Source organism: Phascolarctos cinereus, unplaced genomic scaffold (genome assembly GCF_003287225.1).
Source record: "Phascolarctos cinereus isolate Bilbo 61053 unplaced genomic scaffold, phaCin_HiC Scaffold_2;HRSCAF=192, whole genome shotgun sequence".
In the NCBI taxonomy this organism is placed as follows: Eukaryota; Metazoa; Chordata; class Mammalia; order Diprotodontia; family Phascolarctidae; genus Phascolarctos; species Phascolarctos cinereus.
This window is the reverse complement of record NW_027555625.1, coordinates 286,784,601-286,811,269: the sequence shown is the minus strand read 5'-3', so window position 1 is coordinate 286,811,269 and position 26,669 is coordinate 286,784,601. Positions and strand designations below refer to the sequence as shown.

Below are 26,669 nucleotides of genomic sequence, written 5' to 3'. Positions count from 1 at the left end.
GACCCTGCAATCTTTTCTGTCAGATTTTTGTTTTCCAGACTACAGGCCATTCACCTACAATTGGTACAGCGGGTACCAGCCAATGTCTCCCAGTCCTTCCCTGGATGCAGCCTGTGCTCAGTTCCAAGTCAACCTCCTCTTTGGGACCTCCTTGAGGCAGGGACAGCTCTATGTCCCTTGCCAGCAGGAAGCAGTTTCAGAAGCCGAGACCTTCGCCCCTTACTCCAAAAGAATTTGGGCCCCATTTGTTTGAGGGGGGAATGATGAGAATGGGATCTGGACCTCAAAAAGGAAAAACTTTGGACTTTCGCACACGGCCAGATCTCTGGCATTCACCTGAGGCTATCAACTATCCCCTCAACTGGCCTTTTATTATCGCCTAGCCCTATCTCCCAATTCTGTTCCCTTAACCTAGCCTAGCCCTCCATTGTCTTAGCTCCCTATGGCCCCTGGCCATTTCCCACCCTTAATTCTAGCTAGGCTCCATTCTTCCTTGGCCACATGGTCCAGGTCCCAGGCATTCTATTACCTCACAGTCCCAGCAGACTACTTGGCCACTCCTAGATCTCTCCCACAGTCTTTCTGTATATAACGTCCATCTTGTCTCCATTAAGGTGCTCAGATTCTTAAAATCTAGCCAATACCTCAGTAATGTTCAGATTCCTTAAGAGTCTGGCCAATGTGGTGGATGTTCTAATAAACTTTGTCTTTGGCTAAAAAAAAAAAAAGAATTTATTTGTTGATTGTGTGTTAAGATTTTGTATAAGCTTTCAAATACTCAAAACATCAATTGTTTCATCTGTGTGGGTATTCCCTCACTGATACAGATGCCAACTCATCCATGCCTTTGTGAAAAAGCCCCCCCACACCTTTTGTGATTTGCTATGCCCCTCACCCCCCAATTCATGACCTGGTGGTCAGCCCTTTTTGCTTATGTCAACATTTAACCAGTGGCTCATCTCAGCAGGCACATTCAGCCCAACACTGAGCTTATAGTTGAAGTCTTTTCAGATTGGTTGGGCCTGATAATTATCCTCAGATGTTGCTGCTCTAGCCTTTGAAAACCTAGAATCAACTCCAGGCCAACCTGGGTCATAAGAGAGATATTTTAAACAAGAACTCAGTGATGTTAAAGCACCAATTGACATAGTGACCAAAGTGCCTCATTGGACCACTTGAGTTCCAATCTTCTCCAATGGTAGCTTAATATTCCACCAATTTATAGACTCCGTGGTGTGGAGAAACCAAGACATTGGAAAATTCAATGCCATGTCCATTGCCAGACTGAAAATCAGGACTAAGCTGAGGAAAAGGCACGATCTTTCCCCACAGGTCCTTGGTTCAGTGTTTACTTCATTAGACACCCTTGGTCCTCTAAGCATTGTTTCCACTCAGCTGCCTTCATCCTTTTGAGAAATCCTGAGACCAGAGATAGATTAATGAGCGTGGCTGGTTCAAACACAATTAAATTATTAATAATCTATTCATGATACAAGGCAGTATTTTTTCCCTAGCCCCATAAGCTATGTTTGAAGGCCTGGGGAGGATTCTATAAATCATGCCAATTTGATGCTACCACCGTTCGATAGTTACACGGAAGAATCTATTGCTCAAAAAACACTTAATGGATTGTTGCCGCATGGCTACTTCCAGCATGTTATTTTCATTGTCGGGTTGCGGGATAGTTTCACGATTTTAATACAGACCCAGGAAGCGATTAATAAGGGAGTTCCAGATATAGAGTGACAAGCCGCAAGCTCTCCCAAAGGGTAATGCTAGTTGATTCTCAGCCCCAATATTTCAGCTCTTATTCGTATGCTTTGGGAGGTCTTAGTTCTCAGTCATTAATGAAACACCTTTTCCATGTCTTCTCCCCTTCTGTCTTGACCCAGATCTTCATGTCTCATTGTCACTGGAAATGGAAACATCTGTTACTCCCCAGTGGAAAAAAAAAATCCAATTCAATTCAATTAGACAAATACTTATAAGGAGCCCATCGTGTGCCTGGTGCTGAGGATATGAAGCCAAACAATCAATCAATTTATGACCTTAAGGAGCTTGCCTCCTACTAGGGGGAAACAAGAGGAGTAAGGGAATAAGCATTTATTAAATGCCTAGTGTCAACCAGGTACTATGCTAATCCTTTTACAAGTATGGTCTCCTTTGATCCTCAAAAGAACCCTGTGAGTTCATGCTATCACTATTCCCATTTCACAGTTGAGGAAACTAAGGCCAGCAGAAGTTAAGTGATTTGCTCAAGGTCACACAGTTAGTAAGTGTCTAAGGATGGATTTGAACTCAAATCTTCCTGACTCTAGGCCTAGTTCTCTATCCATTGTTCCACCTGTTCAGTTGTTTTAATTGCATCATAAGTGTGATCACATTTGGGGTTTTCTTGGCAAAGATACTGGAGTGCTTTGCCATTTCCTTCTCCAGTTCATTTTACAGACTGGGAAACTGAGGCAAACGGGGCTAAGTGACTTGCCCAGTGTTATACACCTAGTGAAATTCTTAGTCCAAATTTGAATTCAGGAAGATGAGTCTTCCTGGCTCTAGGCCCAGTACTTTAATCACTACGCCATCTAGCTACTATAATAAGCAACATATTAGTAAGCATAAAATAAAAGCAAATGATTTTTAAAATCACTTTTTAAAAATAAAAATATATTTTGAAAAATTGGAATAGTGATTTTTTTTTAAGAGGAAGTACTATCAAATGGGTTGGAGGGAAGGGCCTTGCATAGGAGTTGACACTTGAGGTGAATCTTGAAAGAAGCCAGAGCTTCCAAGAGGCAGAGATGAGTAGGGAGTATCAGTTATACAGGATAATGTACACAACTATAAAAGTGAGAGATGGATGTTACAGTGGTGAGTGAACCAAAGCATTGATTTCTAAAACTACATCTGATAATTAGTGTAGGATGGTTTTGTTTTGGTTTTTTGTTTTTTGGGGTTTTTGGGGTTTTTTTGCACTAAAGATTTCCTTCTAAGATTTAGCATAATAAGATAGGAGTTCTACTCAGTTCCAAAAAGCTGCACCAGTGGAACCCGAGTCCTACCATGCTGGAAAGGCTTTAGGATTTGGCTGAGCTCATGTCTGGGTGGTACCTGCTGTGCGTGGGCCAACCCAGCTAGGTGTGGAAAGATTCATTCGCATCACGGATGATGAATTTTTTGTACCCCGGCGATTTGGTGAAGACAGTGCCCTAAGTCATGGAAAGGCCATGATCAATACAATTTCATGGAGTACCTGTGATAATTCATATCTCAAGTAGAAATCTATTAGCATTTTAAGGATCACAGGGGACTATTTCCAAGAATCCTATCAGACAAATGGCACAAATAGTAAGCCCATTTCACAGTAAAAACCTGAGGATCTGAAATTAAATGACTTTCTCAAGGTCACATGGTTACTAAGTATTTAAGCAGGGATTCACACTCCTCCAGAAAGTCTTCCTTGGTCTCTGATCCTTCCCTCCACCATCTACCATTTTTAATACTCTCTTTAATACCTACTTTCTCTTTTTTTCCTCCTCAAATTTATGGTTGTGCTTGGTGCAATCCTCAGCAGAACGTAAGCTTCTAAACGGCAAGGTCACTTTCTTTTCTCTTATATCCTTAAAGGCAAGGCAGCTAGGTGATGTTGTGGCTGGGGCACAGTACCTAGATTTAGGAAGGCCTCAGTTCAAATTCTGTTTCAAATATTGACTAGCTATATGACCTTGGACAAGTTGCTCAATCCCTTTCTGCCTCAGTTTATTCATCTGTTAAATGATGATAATAGTACCTCCCTCTGGGTTGTGAGGATTAAAGCACTGTATGAAATTTAGCTGTTTTATTATTTAACTAATTATTTTATTAAATTATTAAATTTGCTTTATTAATTTATATAATTATATAACGCTAGATGGACTTACGGTCTGAAAGACTTGTGTGTGGTCTTTTGGTCACATTTTTCTCTTCTCTGTAAAATGGGGCTCATAATACCTCTAGCATCTACCTCAGGGTTATCATGAGGCTAAAATGAAATAAAGTCACATATGTAGAGTACTTTGCAAACCCTAACACACTATTATTGGAATATGTTTGTTAAAGTATTGAATTAAATTAAGTGGGCCACTTAGTGGATTATTAAGGAGTGTGTGAAGGAAGGAAGGAGGGTTACCATTAGACGGTAATTACATTGTAATTCCCAGATTTTAGAAAGGGAGAGAGGAAGTCCATTAAAATAACATTTTGTATCATTGGTAGGAGTTAATTATTGAAGAATTTCATTTCCTAAGGGTATCTCCTACTCATTTACCTTGGGGCCTTAATTCATTTTATCATATAAATGGAGACAATAGCAGGGCCCTGAGACAGAAGCTTGGTGTAGTTAGAAGCTCTGAGATTGTAGTTAGCATGGGAGGAGGAAGGGAGGGAGGGAGGGAAAGGGCTATTTTCTTAATAAATCCAAAGCAGTAGTTGTTGTGGGTATACTAGCCCAGGCTTAATTTGCATAAATAAGTAAACATGTACCGTTGCACTTGGGGAATTATACATTGTTTATAAATTCCATCTCTTAGGTCTGCTAAATCCAGCTGCTGCCAGTATCTCTGTCCTCTTTGATAAGAGACCCATGCCACTTGGGTTCTTTAGAATGGGAACATTCTCATGACAGAGGAAATGCCGAGGAGTATCTTTCTAAAATTTCATTTATGTTCCCTGCCCTAATGCAGTCATTCAGCTGGTGATTTCCTTATATGGCCATTAGGCTAACATAAAAGTGGCTGCTGAAAAGACCATTAGTTAATTATAAAGTAATTTAGACCAAACCAAAAGGAACTTCTATTTAATTTACTCTAATTGTTTAGAAATTCTCTGCTTTTCCAGACACGGCTTCAGGGAGCAGCTCATACTAATACTGGCTAATTGTTGCCCAAGAGGAAAGATTTCCTCAATGAAGCTCAGGTTCCCCGACCTTAGAGGCGCAATCGTAGAGCCCTGATGGTGGTGGAACCTGTGTCCGTGGAGATATCGATTCACTGATGGCCCATGAGGAGAAGGATCCCAGGCTTTGTTTTCTGACGCAGCCTCTGCCTTCGGTGGAGCTGGAATTATGGGTATGTGTTGAGAGGTGGAGTTGGGGAGAAAAGAGAGCAGAGGGGGAGGAACTTGTCGCTGCCTGCGCTGCAAAGAGTTAAATCACACTCAGCTGCGGATGGCACCCTGCAGAGAATCTTGCCTTCTGCATTTGCTTACGCTGTTGGTTCTTAGTAGGAGAGTGGGGAATGGCAAGGGGGAATGGTGGATGGAGGGAACAGGCATTTGGTACTGCTCACAAGAAACATCATAAGTTGTGCATTGCAATTCTGCCCCTCCCATTCCCCCAATGACACATGCACTCCAATTACAGTGACTGACAGCTTTCTTCCAGGGTGCAAGTTCTCTAATGGCAAATGCGTTATTTCAGACACTTTGATAAGACTGAAAATGAGGGGAGGGGAAGCCCCACACACCAAAAAACCTCTCTTGCATGTGCCCACCTGTATCCCTAGCTAGTATCCCCAGCTTACTGGTCATCTGTTCCTCACTAAAGTGTTAGGAATATTTTCAGTCATTTCTCCACACTTTTGTCTTCTGGGCTATGTCTGCACCTGCTAAATAAGTGAAGTAATAAGGCAATTATCCAGCTAATTCAAGACTCTTGATACACCTTTGCTTCACCTACTCCATCCTGTTTCAGGATATTGTAGATAAAAGTAGCCTCCGGATTCCATTCTGCAGTCTCTCTCTCCCAGTCTCCATTGGTCCAGGTGGGACTAGCTTCCACATCTGTCAATCACGTTTTCTTTCCCCATACTGTCTCCATCTCTGCATCTGCTCACTAAATAAACTTCATTAGAGGGAGGAGAGAACCAGCCTTCATGCTTTGCACCAAGAATATCTTTAGCTCCTAGTAGTAGGAGCACTGAAATAGGCTGGCATATTAAGCGTTTGTTTGCAGCCAGACCATGCTAAAAGTATGCATTTTTCCCTGACCAGAAGCCTTTGTGCTGAGAAATTTTGTGGAGACCACAGCCAGGTTACAGCAGCACAACAGCCAGACTATGACAATGAATTCTTCTTTGTCCCCAAGTCCAACCTGATGACTTTTCCACTGCTCAGGGAGGAAAGGGTAACTTTGTAATAAAAGAATCTTACCACTTTTTTCTTTTATGAAGTGTCACCTGAGAGATATGAAGATATAGAACAGGGCTTTGAGGAATAGCTATATTTCAGGAAAGTTGGCTGTAAACTAAATCCTATTTTCCCACTGACTCCCATTGTATAATCAAAGCTACATTTTCTGGAAGCACATCTATTGACTCTCAACTTTAACTTATCCTCCATACCTCATCCCTCACCAAATCGTATTGATTTGCATCTTCCTCAATGGCCTTCCATTTCCAACACTTCCCCTCCGAACCATACCTTCAAAATCAGGTAAGGTAGAAGCTAAGCCACTCAGCTCCATGTCCATAGGACCACGCAGCTGCCTCTTCACTTCACTTGGCCATTTAACACCTTGCTGCCACATTTATGCTCTTCCCTCTTCTACCTCTTGCTTTGAAAACTCATCAAATCACCACTACAATTGCTTCTAGAAAGAGTTTGTTCACTGACACCCATATGGCCCCAATCCACATCTTGATGACTTCCAGGCCATAACTCCCTTTCCTAACTAACTATAACTCTCCTATAAGGGCCCTCTGTCCCATTAGAATGTAAGCTCCTTGAAGTCAGAGATTGCCTTGCTTTTGTATTAATGTCTTCTCCACTTAGCACCATGCTTTGCATCATTACTTAAGAGGGGCAACTAGACGGCTCAGTGGATAAAGCAGCAGGCCTGGAGTCAGGAAGACCTGAATTCAAATCCAACCTCAGACACTTACGAGCTGTGTGACCCTGGGCAAATCACTTTACTCTATTTGCCTCAGTTTACTCATCTGTAAAATGAAGGGGGAAGGAAATAGCAAACCACTTTGGTAGCTTTGACAAAAAAAACCCAAATGGGGTCATGAAGAGTCAGACACAACTGAAAAACAACTGAACTGAACTGAAATCTGTCCTCAGACACCTACTGGCTGTGCGACCCTGGGCAAGTTACTTAATCTCTATTTGCCTTAATCCACTGGAGAAAGAAATGCCAAGAAAGAAATCTCTGCCAAGAAAGCCCTGTGGATGGTATGATCCATGAGGTCACAAAGAACTGGTAGGACTGAACAATGGGCACTTAATGGCTTTTTGATCATTCAGTAAAACTTTGTATCAGTCCTTGTGAGGGCCAGCCCTAAGGAGTCTGATCTGGGCTGAAGATCCAGGATAGCGTTTGACTCTTGCCTAATCTTGACCCCTAGGGCTCACATTCTCAGGAAAGTTGGCTCGCCAATCTCCCGTGCAAGGGAGGTTCTTGGAACATTCCTTCCTGCCCTTTGAACTCTTAGATTTATATACCAATCTCCCATTCAGGTGGTGCCAGGGAGGATTTTGGAAGATACTGCCCTGTCTCAGAACCCTGATAACAAGGAAACATAAGTTGTAATGTCACGTATACAGACTATGTATGGGGAGTGTTTCACTGGAATGACTCTGAAGTTGTGTAAGGTTTTTTTTGTATATACTGTAACCCTCAGATGAATAAACGGTTTAGTCTTTACTGACCCACCTGGCCCACGTCTTCTCATTTTCCAGCTTTCCCATGGGGTGCCCCACTTGCTGCAGGCAACAAGTCCCTTCTTTTCCTTTCCTATTCCTTTCATTTTCCTTCCCAATTCAAGTCCTCATCATCTCATGTCTTGAATATTGACCCAAATTGCTTCTCTGTTTTCAGACTTACCTCTTCTCTAATCCATCCTACCCATTACCAAAAGACAGATTTTCCTTTCTTTTAATTAATTAATCAATTAATTGTTTTTTTTTTTTGGTTAGGCAATTGGGGTAAAGTGACTTGCCTAGGATCACACAGATACTAAGTGTCAAGTGCTTGAACTCAGGTCCTCCTGACTTCAGGGCCAGTGCTCTATCCATTGTGCCACCTAGCTGCCACAAGACAGATTTTCCTAAGGCATTGCTCTTGTCACTTCCTCCTCTGAACACAGCTCCAAGCCCTTCTCTGGTTCCCCACTGCCTATAGGATAAAAGTCACACTATCTAAGTCTGATGTCCAAGGGTTCCCTCAGCCTAGCCCCATTACTTCCTATGTGGAGACTTCTCTGACCTTCCCAGCTCTCCATAATCTGCTCTTCCCATGGACTCTTAAAGCACTTGCTGGCTCTGGCACTCAGCAGGAATCTTTATATTGTTATTTTCTTTTTGACACATTTGTGTTTTGCATTTCCTACTGGACTATATGTAAGACATCTGAGGACAGGACCATTGCTTATTCAGTCTATACCCCATCAGACTTCACATACCCAAGGGAAAACAATCCAATAACTGTGTAGTGCATGGACCAAGCAGGAGGATTCCCTTTAGAAGCTAACTGGCAAATTTTGGGTGAGAAATGTGGAGAATTTCATGGCACATCAGCATATCTCTTCCCACAGATGTAGGAGTCACCTAACAAATAACCTGTTATAGTGCTTTCCCAACTCTGAGATCTTTGGATTGTTGACCACTTGTCCTAAGTCATGGGCATCTCTTTTCTCCTATGGCGGGAATCTCTTGATGTCACCTACTAAGGTTCCCAAATTTCCTCTCGTCGTCTTTTATTTGTAGGTGTTGTTGTGTAAGATCCAGAAAATGTCTGAAGTTTTAGGTTTTAGCCCTAAGAAACAAATGAGTCACTTAACTTTTCCAGTTTTCTGAAGTCAACAAAGTAACATAATAATGTAGAAAGTACGTGGAATAATGGACAGAAAGCCGAAAGACTCATATTATAGGTCTATATATGTCTGTGTGTGTGTGTGTGTGTGTGTGTACACATATATATATATATATACATATACACAGAGAGAGAGAGATTCTCTAGTTTAACCCTTTCATTTTATAGCTGAGGAAATAGAGGACCACAGGGGTAAAATAACATATAGATCACATATTTAGAATTGGAAGGAACTTGAGGTATCACCTAACCCAATCTCCTCATTTTAGAGACTAAGAAATAGACTTGGAGAGGTGAAGTGGTAAGTGGCAAAGTTAAGATTTAAATCCAATTCCTCTGATCAGAACTTCAACTAGGGTGGGATGACTAGGGCTCTGTCAAGGATACCAAAATTTAAGGGGCAGCTAGGTGGCACAGTGAATAGAGCTCTGGCCTTGGAGTCAGAAGGACCTGAGTTCAAATCCAGCCTCAGACACCTAACACTTACTAGCTATGTGACCTTGGGCAAGTCACTTAACCCCATTGCCTCGCCAAAAAGCAAAAAAAAGAAGAAAAGGATACCAAAATTTAAATGTTACAAAATTTTTAACAATGATTGTGCAATTTAAAAATTGTACTTATTGCATTTACATTTTACATTTCTTTCACTCCTTCAACAGTGTTGAAACAAATTAGCAAGAATAATTAGTTAAACTGGAAAGCTACCATATGTCATACTTTTTTCCTGCCCTTCTGCACACCAGGTGAACTCCTTTCCAGGTGGCACCTCTGCAGCAGTGGCTTTTTGGCATTATAGCATCTCCCTCTTCCTCTTCCTCTCCCTCTCCCTCTCCCTCTCCCTCTCCCTCTCCCTCTCCCTCTCCCTCTCTCTTTCATGTCCCCAGTATCCTCCACCTCAGTTGATTTTCAGGGCATGTTTCAAGGAGCTTGCCCTGAGTGTAGTAATTGCTGGATGGGACTCCACCTCTGACTCCAAATTTGGATCTCTATCCACTGCACCACTTGCCTCACGTATCACAGTTAATATACAGCACTGATAGTATTTAAGATCAGATCCTTTGAGTAGAAATCCAGTTCTTTTTCTACCACATCATACTGCCTCCTCTTTGTACTCTCTTGATTTATTTGTGCTTCCCCTTTCCTAGAAATGTTTTTTTTTATTCCATTCCCCTCTTATTCGTTTTTTTCCTAGGATACTCTAGAATCTATTTTCAGGCCTGGAAATTTAGTATTCCAAGGACAATCAATCAGAATAACTTAAGATTAATCTTGATTTATCAAAGGAAAAGATGAAAAGACATTCCAAATAGCAAAGATAATTTGGCATCCTGAAATAACCTCCTGCAAAGATGGGCCTATGCATTGAAGAAAATTGGAAATTTAGGAAAAGAGAAGAATTACGTTACTCTTTTAAAGGAACCCAGAGGTGAGTAGGCTATTCAATATGTAAAATGACCAAAAACAAGAAAGTTGCACTCTTTCAGACTGCAATGAAATTGAATGTTTGTTTTCATGTACCTAGAGCTAGGCAAGGCTATAACTATGTCGGGAAAAAAGTCCTTTTTTGTGTTTTTATTTTCTTTAAGAAAAGAAAAGAAACTTACACATTTTCTGAGAGATGCTGAAAATACAAAGAGAGTATCAGTAACATAAAAATCTTAGCAGTAAAAGACCTAAGGGAGAAAATCAGGAGAGTGGGAGGAAAAAGTAAATTAGTATCATTGGAACAGAATATCTCATTCTCTCAATAATCAGTATTATTGGTGGCTGGGTAATATAGAGGAATTCTTTTCAGCTAGGAAGTAATAAAGATGGGACAATAGTAGACTGGTCAAGATCAAGAGAAGAGGTACCTGAAAGGCTTTCTATTTCTCTCCCTGCATTTGTGGTGGTGGAAGAATAAGAATGAGACATTGAGGGGCAGATAATTGAGGGTGAAGTGAAACTTGGATCATGCCAGCATGAAGGAAACAATCTGATATCATCGGGAAACATTCCGATGTAAGTGAGAAGAATGGAGACGGGTCTTGAAACAAATTCTGTTGGAATAATAAGGGTGAATGCTTCAGAGAAAAACAAACAAACAAACAAACAAACAAACAAAAAAACAGCTCCAAGTTAGTTTCTTGCTTCTCAACTCAAACTCCCAGTAGAGGACAGGAAGTTGTTGGGACCTTAACTGGGGGATGTGGAAGACAACTCAAATGATGCCATAACATCAAAGGAAAGAATAACAGTTAATACGGAAAAAGGCAGAGAACAGGATTTGCCTTCTGGATTTAGGTTACAAAGCATTTCTGCTCTGTCCTGCTGCTTCCATCAAAAACAAGCATTCCTGGAAACTGATTCTAAAGTATCCCAGAAGGAAAAAGGAATAAGAGAATGGAAATGGAATGGAAAAAGCCATTTCTAGGAAAGGGGCAGTACAAACTAACCTGGAGAGTAACAAAGAGGGGGCAGTAAGATGTGATAGAAAAAGAACTGGATTTGCACTCAGAAGATCTGGTCTTAAATACCATCAGTGCTGTATACCAACTGTGAGACCTGAGGCAAGTGATGCGGTGGATAAAGATCCAAATTTGGAGTCAGAGGCAGAGTCCTAGCTAGCAATTACTGCAAAATATTCTAAAGTTTGATGCTGATTTTTTTTTTTTGGAGAATTAAGCTTAGAGTTTCTTTGTCTTGGTTTTCTGTGAAATCTCTTGATCTCTTGCAGCAGAATAGGAATGTGCAGATGTTTACTTATGCAAAGAAAAGTTGAACAAAAAGGTCTCTTTAGATTTAAAATATGAAATAACTTCTGCCCAGACCCAGTCATGAATTCACTAATTTGTCCTTCTATGTTGTATAATACCCAAGTGGTAAACCACTAGGTAATACCTGTTGTACAAGGTCAAATTATTGAGCTAGTTTCCAGACAAAGAACTCAATTTCACATAAAAAAAAGTATTGCTCTAGACTAGCTCATTGAGGGTCCTATCCATATCAAGCCCATGATGCTGGAGTTCCCCATATAGCCAGTTGTTCACTAGAGATATTATTAAGTTTCCTCCCTGCCCCTACTCCCATTAGAAGCATTAGCTCATTCTCACTTACCTTTTCTATCAGTTTAATAAAATTATTTTTGCTACTATATATTGTGACTCCCATTCCTTAGTATTCTGCACATGAAGGTCAACAGTTGTACTCTGACATCTGCCTCAAACATTTCTGGGAAATTACCTAATTTTCTGAAATTTAATATTCAGGCTTTTTGAAAAAAAAATCTACTTTTATGAATGAATGAATGAATGAAAAAGCATTTATTAATTGCTTATTATATATCTCTATCTATCTACATACACACACACATACACACACACAGAGTACTATGCTAAGCACTGGGGGATGCAAAAAGAAAAGCAAGAAAGTGTCAGCTCTCAAAAAGCTCACATTCTAATAGGGGAGACATCACATACGGAAGGTTTCAGCTATGAGTCAAATGGAAAGGTCCCATGGTCTTTAAGGTACAACAACAAAGTAGATGGCAATGTCTCCTCTTTAATGTCATTTCTACTTATAAAATCATATCTATATTTGATTTTGAACCATTTGACAGTGCCAAGGACTTCGGTGGCAAGAGTATTTTCTATGCATCTTCACTGGTATTGGCTATAGCATCTACAGGAACTGTAACCAGGCTATATCTCTATGGGGTTGCTTCCTACGATGACAGCTAAAGGCACTGAGCTAGAAGCACTGCTAATCCCAGAGTTCTTAATTAAGTCTTTGTTATGGTTTAGAGATGATCGGAACTTTGATTTTACTTGTCTACTGTCTCTCCTTCGGGATCTCTTGCTAGGCTGGCTTGCCTATGGGTGGAAGATGGTTGGCAGTTGGTGGGTATAGCTGCTTCCTCTCCATAGGAGTTGTTTACCTGGATAATATCTGTGAAGTCTGGGGGTAGAGTGTGTGGGCTGCCACTCCTGGGCTATCGTGACTATCTGCTTGATGGCAGCAGTCTGTAGTTGCTGTGTTCAGCAATAAGGAAGGTGGACCTCTTCTCCCCAGTGATTTCTCCCCCTCAATGATGGCTGCAGGCTTGAAGTAGAGCTGATGGTTTGGGGAGGGGGCACTGACATTCACAAGAACCTTGGGTTCAGGGCATTGGGCTTTCTCCATTGGGGTCTGAAGGGAAAAGTTGGTTAAGGCGGTAGTGCTCTGACTTGCCTGACACATGCTTCCTCTAATCTCCCCTTCACCATGCCTTCTGCTTCAGCTAGGATGAACACCTACAATCCTTCAATTATCTATTTGCATCATATCTTTGGTTTGCATATTCTTTTTGAATTTTTTTACTAATTTATTTTTATTTATCAACAATCACTTCCATAAGCTTTTGAATTTGATTTGCATTTTCTTGTTCTGTATAACTTATTTATGCTTCCAACTTTTTACAAAAATTTTGTTGAATTAATTTTCTTTCTGCATCTACACTTTTGTACTACTTTTGAAAAAAATTTACAGAGAGTTTACTATTTTGGAGAGCATGTCTGTTTTTTTTTCTAAGTTATGTAATCCTTTGTTAGCCTTGTTGATTTCTTCCTTGAAAGTCTTAAATTTGTTCCCTCTTACTTGTTCATATTTATTCTCCCACGTTTAGAATGGGAATTTCTTGGCAGTTGAGATGATCTCCCTTTTCTATTAGTATCCTCAGAACTCGGGGTTCTGTGCTTGTTCTTGGGGCTCAGTGCTTACCAGAAGACAAATCCTTAATAAATACTTTAATTCATTCATACGTTATTTTCACTTAATTCCTTGATTTCTTTTTAGAACTGTTCTAGAGGTTCTCCATATTTAAGGGAGTATATCAGAATTTGTTGTAACACTTTCACTTTCCTTAGGAGATTTTGACTCAGTTTCCTTTGGTGTGAAAGACTTGTTCATTGGGGTGACTTTTCTTCTGTTGTTGTTGTTTTAGTATACCCTCTTCAAAATACAAATAATTGTATTTTGTCCATGTTATTCTTGCTGTAAGAATGCTTCTTACCATCAGATCTTTCCCTTTTGTAGGCTCAGTCTTTGTTCTCCTTCAGGCCTACCTGCCTGTTCTATTTTCTCTTAGATGACAGATCTGTTCGAAGAGATCTGGGGTCTTCAGAGTGTTAAGGGGCATCATTATAGGGGAATACTAAGTGGCCATTGTGGTTGGACCTCTTCTCCATTTCCTCGTGTCCCATATACCCTCCTTTCTGCAAATGCCTTTCTTCAGTCACCAGGCTGAGGGGGAGGAGGACAGGTCATGAAGAAGGTGGGAAAAAGTTCCCCTCCTCAGCATTGAGGTTAACCCAGAGAAATTTTGCTATTTAATAGTTCTTATCTCTACATTTCTCATATTCCTTTTTCTACCTGTTTATTTCCTGCTCTATAACATTAAATACTCACAGCAGACAAACTCCTTACTCCTGGGCTACTTTCTTTGATGATCTTCAGCCATGGGATTCACATTCCTGTAAAGTCCATTCCCTCAGGGTTGGTCTGATTCATGGAACTCATCCTACCCAGGAAATAAATGTTCTTTCCATCTCCCACTGCCAAGAGGCTAACTTCAAAGTCAGTGCTTAAAACTAGTGCTGCCATAAGATCTGTCGGGCTGTCCTCTGCCAGTTTGTGGGCTGAAGGAAGAGAGAGGCAGGGGAAGGAACAAAGGGTTAGTCAGCTGGCTTTAGTTAATTTTTCTAGAAGAATTATTTTGTGGTGGCTTATTTTCAATTTGCCTTTTTGTTATTGATTTATTGCTCCCTATTGTGGGGCATTTTTCTTGTTTATTTGGGGCTTCATGGGCATTGGGGGCTATGCCTTTGGCTACTTTCATTTTATCATCTTCCCCTCTTGCAGGTATTTGTGAACTTTGTTGTGTACCCTGTACCCTTTTGTCAATGTGGTAAAGCCTAGGGACCCCTTCTCAGAAGAATGTTGTTAAGTACGTAAAATGGAGCACATAGAACTACAAAGGAAACCAATTATATAGAAATACAGTGAGGTGGCACAATGGGTAGAGTGCTAGTTCAAATCTGGCCTCAGATACTTACTGGCTGTGATCCTGAGCAAGTCATTTAATCTTGTTTGCCTCAGTTTCTTCATCTGTAAAATGAGCTGGAGAAGGAAATAGCAAACCACTTTGGTATCTTTGACAAGGAAACCCCAAATAGGGTCACAAAGAGTTGGGACACCATTGAAATGACTGAACAACAGTTATCAAAATATTTTTTAAAAAAGGTCACAAAGACCAGGTTAAGAATACCTTGCAAAGAGGCAAATGTGACGAGAATCAGTAGAAAACTGGGTTTGAATCTCACCTTTAACATTTATTATCTGCATCACTATGGGGAAATAATTTAATCTCTTAACCTTACTTTCATCATCCATAAAATGGGCATAATACCTGTAGTAGCTATGTCACAGAGTTGCTGTGCTATATAAATCATATAATTTATGTGAAGCTATGGCACTAGATAAATGTTGGTTGTATTTATTATTGTAGCCCTCACTATGGGATAGTCATCTGACTTGTTCTAGTGCTTTTGATTTGGGTCTCTTGAGAGTGGCTGCTGTTTCCAGGTTCTAGTGGCATCCCGTAGATCTATAAGCCTAAACTACAACCCATAAGCCTCAGCTTGTGAGCTTACATTTAGCAATCACAATAGACACAATTAACTCAAACCAAAGTCATTTTCCTAAGATGGCACAGTAATAATTGGAGTACCTTTGAAAAGCCAGAGCGCATTCCACAACAAATACGTATGCCTCTGAGTTCTTTTAACATAGCACCTGTGGGAGTACAATATACTTAGAATATACTGGAATAGTGAGAAACACGTGCAGATAATGCGTGTCTTGGAAAAGTCATGCCTCAGGTACTAATCAGACCTTTTTATCCTCATGTAGTGTTCACACTCTCCCCTCCCTCTGGTGGAACAAGATACTCAGAAGGGCTCACAGGCTGTTTCTCTCCATGTTTCCGCTCTCGACTGCCAAAGCTAGTTCTCTCTTGGGTCCACAGGCATCTCTCTCCTTTGCTGCTAGAGGTCCCTCTCTGTGCAGCTACTCTGTGCACATGTCTCCCTGGAGACTGTGTGCCTGGTCCCTGCTGGTACCAGTTGGTGTCTTCAACTTGGCAAGCAGCTCCAATGCCATGTCTGATGGAGGTAGGGGAGGGATGGGAAGGGAGGAAATCCCTTCTCTCCTCCAACCCTAGAGGCTTAGGTTGGTATTTATAAATCTCTACAAGTTGCTTCTGGCTTCAGCTGATTAAAGAACTTAGTAAGCTAGCTTTTTAAAGTTGGCCTCATGTCTGAGAGACAGATGGGACAGAAATAAGCGTAGGAGCTGTGTCACATGAATGGATCATCATGCGCATAAAGCTTATGAGCTCCTATGGAAATCAAACTTGTGACGTTAACCTCCTAGAACCATCTTCTAAGTGCCTAGGCTAAACAACCAGTGGGCTTCATTGCCTGCATGCGAATCAGGCCCCAGAGACTCCATCCGCCAAAGACAACTAAGTCGAAAAGCAAAGGGGTCACTCTCTGGGAGCTCCATCATGCAGGCAAGAAGGTATCTTTAGCCATTCAAAGAGCAGAGAAGCAGGAAAGACAGTTACTTAATGCCTTATATGTGTGTTCCTTCCTTTATCTCCTGGCATCCTGGGAATAAATGCCACAGGGCCAAAGGTTCAAGTTATGAGTGAACCTCATTTGCTTTCTCAGTGAGTAAAAGGAACTTGGGGAAGGCCAGAAGTAGAAGTATGTGGACCGCTGAGGCTGATTTTTATCTCCCCTTTTTATAGAATGTAGCTTCAGGTAGAAGATGGGGGTAATTATTTCCTTATGACTGTTTGTAGATATAATTGTGTCCTCACTGCTCACGAATTTATATTGGGAAAATAATTGCTATTGGATTAACTACATTGACAATCTTTTAATTCCACTATCACTGCTGTTTGCATTTAAGCTCAGTTGCCTCTCTGACAATCTGACGGGTCTGGTGCATGTGCTCTTCAACTCAATTAGTGTCTTGCTAACAATCAAATTATCTTTAATATGATATAATTACTTTTTTATTAAGCTAAACTGGGGGATCCTGAGTTGGGAAAGTCTGTTCCAGCTCTGAGAAGTGATTTATAGAAACACATACAGGCATAATACACAAATGGAGCACATGCTTCTCTAAGGAGTGGAAAGTACCTTTGGAAGGGTTAAAAAACCCAAATTAGTCCATACGGAGCTTCCAGTACCACCAGATCTGGGTCTAAGCTCATCAACTACAGGAAGCTTTCCTTGATTAATTCTACTTGACTAGACTCCTACAACCCCCCCCCACACACACACACCACGAACAGGCACATAATAAATCCATGGTACATCATCGCATATTTATTAACTTTTTATATTCCCTACGATGCTCTATAGCAGGGCTTCTTAAACTAGGTTGTATGAACTTTAATAGATAGATGGATAGATAGACAAGTGCCTTTATAATTCCTTTGTAATCTTACATATTTTGTTTTATGCATAGATTGCACCAAAATGCTGGAAAGGCTTATGACATCAAAAATGTTAAGAAATACTGTTTTAGGGCAGCTAGGTGGCACAGTAGATAGAGCTCCAGCCTTGGAGTCAGGAGGACCTGAGTTCAAATCCAGCCTCAGACATATGATACTTACTGTATTCCCAACTGGATTCTGAACTCCAAGAGGATGGGGCCATGCCTTCTGTTTCTAGGGCTTTTGTTGCCAACATAAGGCTAGACAACACGTTAAGTGCTTATAAGAGTTTCACCTTGCACCAAAGAAAATCATCTAGCATGTGTCCATTAATCAGCCTATCACAGCAGAAATTCGTCCCTGGTTTTGTGTATGGCAATGAATTATATATTCTGGGATCTGGGATATCGTTAAGGGGGATATTTTACTCAATACTTTAGATCTGGTGATTTTTTTCGTCCTTAAAATCCAGAAGCTAAGTGTATGCCTCTGAGATGGTCTGATCCTGAATGCTTCAAGCCCACAATGATTTCTACTTGAGAATCAGAAGATTTGGGTTCTAATTATAACCTACATGTGAGATATTGGACAAGTCTCCATCCCTCTTTGGATTTCTGATTCCTCAGTTGTATGGTGAGGATATGAGTTAGATGTTCCCTGCGGTCCCTGCTAGCTCTAATGTTCTATGATTTTCTAATTTCTTTTGCACTGGTAATTGTTTTCTTTTTTACTTTGTTTGTTTGTTTTGTAAATCACAGCCTGCTGGCTTCTCTAATCGAGTACTTGGAAATGTGTCTCATCTACTTAACCAGATCCACATTCCTTTGAGGTCAGGAATTATGCTGATGCCTTTCCTAACATGCTTCACATAGCTAGGCACAGAAACAGTAGACACTCATTAAATAGCTCTTAGCCAATTGAGTTTGATCATCTCTAACCACAATTATGGACTGTTAAATAATAATAATAATAGGAGTGCTTTTTGTTATCTTACATCCCCATCATTTTCCAACCTCAATCTCTCCAGAACCTTTCCTTGCAACAAAGTAAAATGGTTAAACAGAGGAAATAGATATATTCATCTTGCCAGGCAGTGTATATAGCATTCCTCACCCATAATTCACTAATAATGAAACCTTGCCATCTTTCCTCTGGAGTCAAGATCAGTCACTGTTGTTGTCATTGTTCAGTTGTTTTTCAGTCACATCCAACTCTTTGTGGCCCCATTTGAGATTTTCTTGACAGATACTGGAGTGGTTTGCCATTTCCTTCTCTAGCTCATTTTACAGATGAGGAAATTGAGGCAAACAGGGTTAAGTGAATTGTCCAGGGTCACACAACTAGTAAGTGTCTGAGGCCAGATTTGAACTCATGAAGAGGAGTCTTCCTGACTCTAGGCCCAGCACCCTATCGATTGTGTCACCTTGCTGCCCCAAGATCAGCCACTAAATTAATCTAAATTCTGAGGGCTCATAGCATATTCCTTTAAGGCTCTTAACCTACAAAGAGTGATCTATCTCAAGCTTCACTGAGTGTTGACTCTCTCTGAGACTTGCCTTATCCTACTCTAGAGTCACCATAGTATAATAAGTTAACAGAAACACTTTTTTTGTGGGAATCAAAAGCTTCCTTTGACATTGTTACCTGAAGCAGAAGTGCGCAGAAGCACCTGCTTTGGAGACAAAAGGCTTAGGTTCAAACCCCAGTCCTGCTGCTTACATGTCACCAGTTGTCTCCTGTGGAAAGTGACTAGGGCAGACATCTCTAAGCATTCCTGGAACTCTAAAGCTTATTGACTTTCTGACACATCTAATAGGATAGTTTGACTATCAACAACTAGGAAGGTGTGCTGCAGGGGTGACGAATCACTCTCCTTAGTTAGTGTGGGGCCCTCCCACCAGTTTGTGGGCCCCATAAAGAAGATCCTCTTATCCACATTTCATCCAAGCCTGGTATTAATAAGGGACCCCAAGAACTTTTTTACTTTATCTGGGTCTTGCTAGGAACACCACCTCTTACATCTGGCATCAATCACCCGTTCTCAAACAGGCTCATTTTGGAGGTAAATAATTTTACCACCTGAACCCCAGTTTTGAGTGTGTTCCCACTCTAATACTTCTCCTTCACCCTCAGGCTAGGGTGAGTTTCTTTCATGTGCGAACAAAGCTCTGTCTGTTTCTATTGCCATAGAATGTATTCCTATATTTTGTTTACCTGCTAGCTGTGTTGAATAACAGTAAAACTTGTGATTGTATCTTTGCCCTGAGCATCAAATTTCTAGAAACTCTGAACCCACGTATTTACTTTAACCCAAGCCATCAGAGGCCAAATAAAGCAGGTCAACGGCCAATAGTCATTCAGTGAGATTTCTTAAACACTCACTACATATCAGTCACTGTGTTAATAGAAGGATTGACAAAGAAAGCCTCCCCCACCTCCCACCCAAAAAAACTCAAACAACTCTGTCCCTGACTTCAAGGAGCTTATTTATATTCTAATGGGGGAGATTAAGTATACATAGCTATGTACAGAAAAGCCAAGGTTAAACTTCCCAAGTTTTCTAATTAAGTTGGTTAAGGAATAGGCAAAGTTAAGTCTAAAGCCAGGGGGAAAAAAGTTTATTATTAGAGCTGTCCATAGGGACTGAGGAATAGGCTGCCTAAGGAAGTAGAAGGTTCCCCTTAATTGGAAGTCTTTAAACAGAGGCTGGACAACCATTTGTCAACTATTAGTAATAATAATAACTAACATTTATGTAGCACTTACAATGTACCAGATATTGTGCTAAGCACTTTATGATTATTATCTTATTTGACCCTTACAAGAACCCTCTGAGGAAAGACCTATTAAAGGAAAAGGAAACTGAGGCAAACAGAGGTTAGGTAACTTGTCCAGGGTCAAATATCTTGTAAGTGTCTGATTAGAACTCAGGTCTGCCTGACTGCAAGCTCAGTGCTCTATCCACTAGGCCAGGGGTGAGGAACCAGTGGCCTCCAGGCCACATGTGGCCTTCTAGGTCCTTGGGTGTGGCTTTTTGACTGAGTCCAAGTTTTACAGAACAAATCCTTTATTAAGGGGATTTGTTCTGTGAAGTTTACATTCAGTCAAAGAGCCACACTTGAGGATCTAGAGGCCCTCTAGGTCCACATGTGGCCTTGAGGCCGCAGTTTCCCCACCCCTGCACTAGGCTACCTGGCTGCCTTCCAGGAAAGGACAGTCAGGTAAGAGGTGCACAGGTAGGAGATGTAAAATCATGTACAAGGAAGAGCAAGGAGGCCAGACATGCTGAAATGTGAAGTATAAAGAATTCTGGAGGGCCCTAAGAGAGAAGCAAAGGATTTTATATTTGATCCTGGGGGTAAGAGGGAAGTCTATATGGAATTTATACGAAGGTTGTCAATCGGGGAATGGCTGAACAAGCTGTGCTGTATGATTGTGATGGAATACTACTGTGCTATAAGAAGTGATGAGCTCCATGATCTTAGAAAAACATGGATAGACTTAGATGAGATAATGAAGAGCGAAATGAGCAGAGCCAAGAGAACATTGTATATAGTAACACCAATAGGGTTTTAAGAACAATTTTGAGCAACTAAGTCATTGTAACTATTATAAATACCCAAATTAAATACAAAGGACATGTGAAGGAAGACCCTATCTGCATCCAAAGAAAGAATTGATAAATAGAAGTATATATAGAATGATTTTACATATGTCCATATTTGTGTCTAATGGGGGAGAGAGAGGACAGAAGAAAAAAGAAATTTACATGATAAATTTATTATTTATTTAAAAGGAATAGCAAGTTGTACATAATAGATTTGCAGTTTCATGTGCAATCATATTTTTATTATTCTACTATGTTACAGAAATACTTGTTTTATTTTATAAATTAAACATAAAATTATTTTTTAAAAAGTAACAATAGCGTCTACCTCCCAGGGGTGTTGTGAGGATCAAATGAGATAACATTTGTAAAGTGCTTGGTACATAGCAGGTACTTTAAAAAAAAAAAGCTGCTTTGTTTATTCCCTTCTTTCCTTCTTTCTTTCCTTCCTTCCTAGAATGTTCTATCTCCTTATCACTGCTTCAGGTGTCTAAGATTTCTTCAAGACTTAGCTTAAATTCTACCTTCTATAAGAAATCTTTCCCCTTTCCCTTCGATTCCTTGCCTTTGAGATTACCTACCATTTACCATATGTGTATGTGTGTGTCTGCATATACATATGTGTGTGTGTGTATGTGTGTAACTGGTTTTGTGTTGTTTCTTTCACTAGAATACAAGCTCCTTGAGAACAGGGGACCATGTTTTTTACTTTCTTTGTATCCCTATCACTTAACACAAAACCTGGCACTCAGTAAGTTCCTAATAAATGTTAACTAACTGACTGTCCAACTAAAATTCTGTGATTCTATGATTCTAGGGGCAAAGGCAATAATTCTCATTTCTTTGAGCCCTCTTTGGGAATCCAAGCAGCATTGAGCCCCCTTCCCAATCCCCACCCCCAAAAGGGAACATTTCAACTTGGGAGACAAATAAGAGCAGTAATAACAGCAGCAGTAACAACATCAATTAGGCTTGTAAAGCACATTATCTACATAAATAGCTTGTAAGATACGGAGGAAACATCTTTCAGTAATAATGATAATAATAATACTCCATTACATGTGCAAAGTGCTCTGAGGTTTATAAATCACTTTCACAAAAGCATCTGAAAGTGGAAGGCGAATGTTTACAGACTGCAAAGATCCTGAGCTTCCTCAGATTACCTATGGGACCCAAAGGCAGCTGACAACAGGCCAGCTCTCTAGTAACACCTCCTGCATGCCAATGCAATAGCCCTCCAGGCTGCTTGCAGCTAGCTGCTAGACAAATGGCAGATAGTATTGCAGGGAAGTACTCAGATCCAGAGGCCAAGGCTGACGTCACCATGGAAATAAGCACAGAAGAAACAGATTTAGCCAGGAATGACCAAAGGTGAGAAGGCTTCTCACTACCATGGATGTGCATTTTAAATGAAAATTTAAATTCTTAAATATTATGAGATTTCTGCCCTTTCACTTCCATTTTTTCCACCTTTCTTTTTATTCCTATCTCTTCTGAAGGTACTGCTACCTGTGATACAGATAATTAGCTCTCCATGCTTTCTCATGTTTTGAGAACTCTCATTCAGGTTCTCCTGTCAGTTCTTTGAGGGAAGGTCCACTCAATGATTTGGAGAACATCTTAATCTCTTGACACTACATAAATACTAATGTAGTACCCATCCTCTCCATCTGTTATCCTTTGCTCTTGCTACATATCTGTTCCATTTCCTCCTCAGGTTATTCATCTCTTTGATGATATCTTTTATGCTGCTTTGTAAGGCAATTCATCATCTAATATACTTCAGATACCATGTGTCTCCATACTACATTTGGATAACGTGCAATTTTGATCCTTGGAGATTGCAGTGTATTGGCTGTTCCACTTAACCCCCTTCTTGCCTCATATTCAGTGTGGGGTGTTTGTGGTAAACATAATATGCAAAATGGGGGTTTAAGCCCCTGATTCCATTCAATCTTTTCTTTCAAACCAACCAGTATTTCAGTCAATACAGAAAAATAATGAATGAGGAAACAAATCGGGTAACAAAAACATTCTCAGTCCTCATGAAGAAATAAATTCAATCTTCTACAAGTTCCCAAGGAATTATAAGAGCCCATGAAGAGGGCTCTCCTACAGCCCGAAGTTTACTGAGGTTTGTATTGTAGGTTTGAGTGCTATTATCACATCACGATTTCTGTGATGGAAGAGAGCACACAGTCCAATCCATACCTGAATGAGAGAGCCTCCTCAACAAGTGGTCAGCCGGCTCGAAGAGCTCTGATGTGGAGGAACATTTGCCCTAACTGGTATTGTTACTACTGCTGCTGCTGCTATGGCAGCTCTTATTTGTCTCCCAAGTTGAAATGTTCCCTTTTGGGAGTGGGGCTTGGGAAGGGGGTTCAATGCTCCTTGGACTCCCAAGGAGGACTCAAAGAAATGAGAATTATTGCCTCCACCCCTAGAATCATAGAATCATGGAATTTTCGTCGCACTACTTTTTGGGCCACTCAAGTTGCCAGGAACGTTTTCCTGACATTAGACCTAAATTTGCCCCCATCACAACTTTAACTCATTGCTCTTGGTTCTGCCCTTCAAAGCTAAACAGAGCAAGTCCAATCCCTCTTTCACTTAACTTCAAACACTTGAAGACAGCCATCATGTTCCCCTAAGTCTTCTCTCATTCGAGAAGATTGTCCAAAGTTTCTTCAACCAAATCCTCACATGGTATAAAGAAGAAAATCCCTCATCATCCTGGTTTCCTTTGCCTGCATATTCTCCAGCTTATCAATAATGTCTTTCCTTAAATGTGCTACCTAGAACTGAATATAATACTTCAGATGTGGTCTGACCAGAGCAGAGCATGGTAGAACTATCACTTCTTCATTCCATGGGAGGGAGTGCAGCCTAAGATCATAATAGTTTTCTTTTAAACCGCCCTATAACACTATTGACAAATACTGAGTTTATAATCCACTAAAAAACAAACAAAAACCTTTTTTTTTTCAGATGCCATGTTGTCCCATTTTGTGATTATAAAATTGAGAATCTATTGTACAATGGAAAGAAACACATGGGGTTTGGAATCAGAGGGTTCAAATCCAGGTTTTATTACTTGTTATTTATGCAACCTTGGGAAGGTCACTAAACTTCTCTGGTCTTAGTTACCTCACATGTAAAATGGGGAGGTTGAACTAAATAACCTCTAAGGTCTCTGAAACTATTGAAGTGAGTCGATTTTTGAAACTGCGTATATTGTAAATATTTATTTCAATTTATTTATCTTATTAGATTTGACCCAACATCTTAGCCTAGCAAAATCTTTTTGAATCCAGATTCTGTTTTACTGGAAGCTATCCCTTCCATTTTGAGGTCATCTGGATCTCCATCCCCTTCCTAACCCAGCTCCTGGCACATAATAGGCATTTACTAAATACATGTTGATGAATTAATTGATTAATCAATAGGTTCCCCCATCCTCCTTCAGTGAAGGCACTCATGAGGTACATTATCTGATCCTCATTTCCATCCACAGGGCAGGCTAGCCAGGGTAGTTGAAGAGACAAGTTGCCTGAGGGAATTATGAGAAGTGGTGTCCCTTCTACGTGAGTCAGATCTTTACCCTCATCTCCACCACTACCCTCAGACCTTGATGGTGACCCCCACAGACCCCAGGCCACGAGCCCCTAGAAGAGCAGCACCGGCAGACTTTCTGCTTCCAGCCCGGCCCCCCACAGCCATCAGCCCTTGTGGAGATGCAACCTGACCACAGCTCCTACCTCCCCCTCAGCCACAGCTACTGAAGAAGTGGAAAAGAAAGTACTTATCACTGAAGTCTTTGGCACTTTTAAGATGCCACTAGTGGCCACTTTTTTTTTTTAAAGGCAATTTCAACAACAGAAACTGTTGATTTGTTTTGGCTATACTTAATAGTTACAAAAGAATTTTTTTTTTAGGGGAGTGGTGTTTGGTTGGTAATAAGAGTGTTACAAAAAAGAAAGAAAAAAGTATCAGTGAAACATTTAAAACTGCACAGAAAATTCAAAAAGGGGCACAGAACAGGTTGACTATTATTACATTAAACTTGGGGCAGCTAGGTGGAGCAGTGCATAGAGTGCCTGTCCTGAAGTCGGAAAGACTCATCTTCCTGAGTTCAAACCTTCCGTCAGACACTTATTAGCTGGGTGACCCTGGGTAAGTTACCAAACTCTGTTTGCCTCGGCTTCCTCATCTGTAAAATGAGCTGGAGAAGAAAATGGCCAACCACTCCAGTATCATTGCCAAGAAAACCCCAAACGGGGCCATGAAGGGCTGGACGTGGCTGAACAACAGCAAAAAACTTTTCCTGCTGGTAAGCTCACTGAGGACAAGGACCATGGGGTTTATTTTTCCTTGTAATACTAATGCTACTACTACTACTACTGACCACCAGCACAACAACATCGACTCCCAGTTACATAACAGTTGGGCCTTACAAAGTGTCATCGTCACAATAACCATGTGGGATAGATACTGCGGGCAGTATTATCACCACTTATATATGAAGAAAATGAGCCTTAGAGAAAGTTAAGTCACTTGCCAATGTCATAGAATTAATAAGCATCAGGGCTGTAATTAGAACCACAAGTCTTCCATGACACCTCCCCCATTGCCTGTCAGAGGGTCTTGTAAATAGTATGGTCTTAATATTTCATTTTTTTTTAACCTAAAGGTAAAACATAGTACAGTGGAAAGAGTGATTGTTTTGCAGTCAAAGGCTTTGGGTTCAAATCCTCACTCTGCCCCTTTCTGCCAATGTGACCTTGAACAAGTAATTTTATCTCTCTGAGCCTCCATTTCTTTACTTACAAAATGAGAGATTTAGATTATAGGACCTTTAAGAGCCCTTCCAGCTCTATGTCTATAATTCCATGAACATAGGCATTGTCTAGGGTCTGAGAAAGTAAACTGAAACTGCCTAAAGGTTATCTAGTCCAGCCCCTTGTCTTCAGCCATAGTGCCATCTAAACCCTCTCATTTCCTTCCTGGAGTTTTCCTGGAATGCTTCTATTACCCAATCCAAGATTTGATCTGCCTGATTATCAAAAAGTTATTCATTAAGTCTGGCTGGATTCCAAGGAGATTCATTCATAACTTTCCTTACCCATCAGCAGCATCCCTTGGTATCCTTGGCACAGGGCTCTTCCCACCTGCATACGATGACCCATCTGTCCTCCATCCAAGCAGAATTGTCACTACATTAGGGAAGGGTTTTTTTCAGTAAAGAATTCTGATTTTTCGAAGGAAGACCTTTAGGAGAACAAGATCCTAGGGTCAGTCCTACAGTGGAAAAGCCAGAGCTCCCAGGTTAATGGTTTCCAAAAATTTATGTCATTTCTCTCCAAAGTCTCTGATTGGAGGTTGCTGCTAAAAATAGTGACCCACTTACATACTGCAAGTAGCACCTGAAAAAGTCCCAGTTGGACTTAGCTGGCTGTTTTATTTAAGCCTCACTCTGAAAGCATCATTAACATACCAATCACTCTTATCACAGGCTCCTGGTGTCAGAATGACTGAAAACAAAAGGAGTTGGTCTTGAAGTGTGGTTGGGTTTATCAGAGAATTCAGACAGTATTCCTCATGCTCCATCTCAGAGTGTGTCGGCTAGTTAATTAACAAATTATCAGCAGCCCTAGAGACGTGAGCCAAATAAACCCCAGGGAAGAGCTGGGCTG

The 26,669-nt window shown here is 40.7% G+C and overlaps 1 long non-coding RNA gene across 1 annotated transcript; it reads right to left on the bottom strand.

The window, feature by feature from the left end:
- Positions 1–1,476: 1,476 nt before the first annotated feature.
- On the bottom strand, positions 1,477–26,336 carry LOC144455634 (uncharacterized). The gene is made up of 3 exons (XR_013484352.1): positions 26,099–26,336; positions 14,917–14,980; positions 1,477–1,912 (listed from the first exon to the last, which is right to left on the bottom strand). It is a non-coding gene; the product is annotated as an uncharacterized LOC144455634 (long non-coding RNA).
- Between the last annotated feature and the right edge of the window lie 333 nt (positions 26,337–26,669).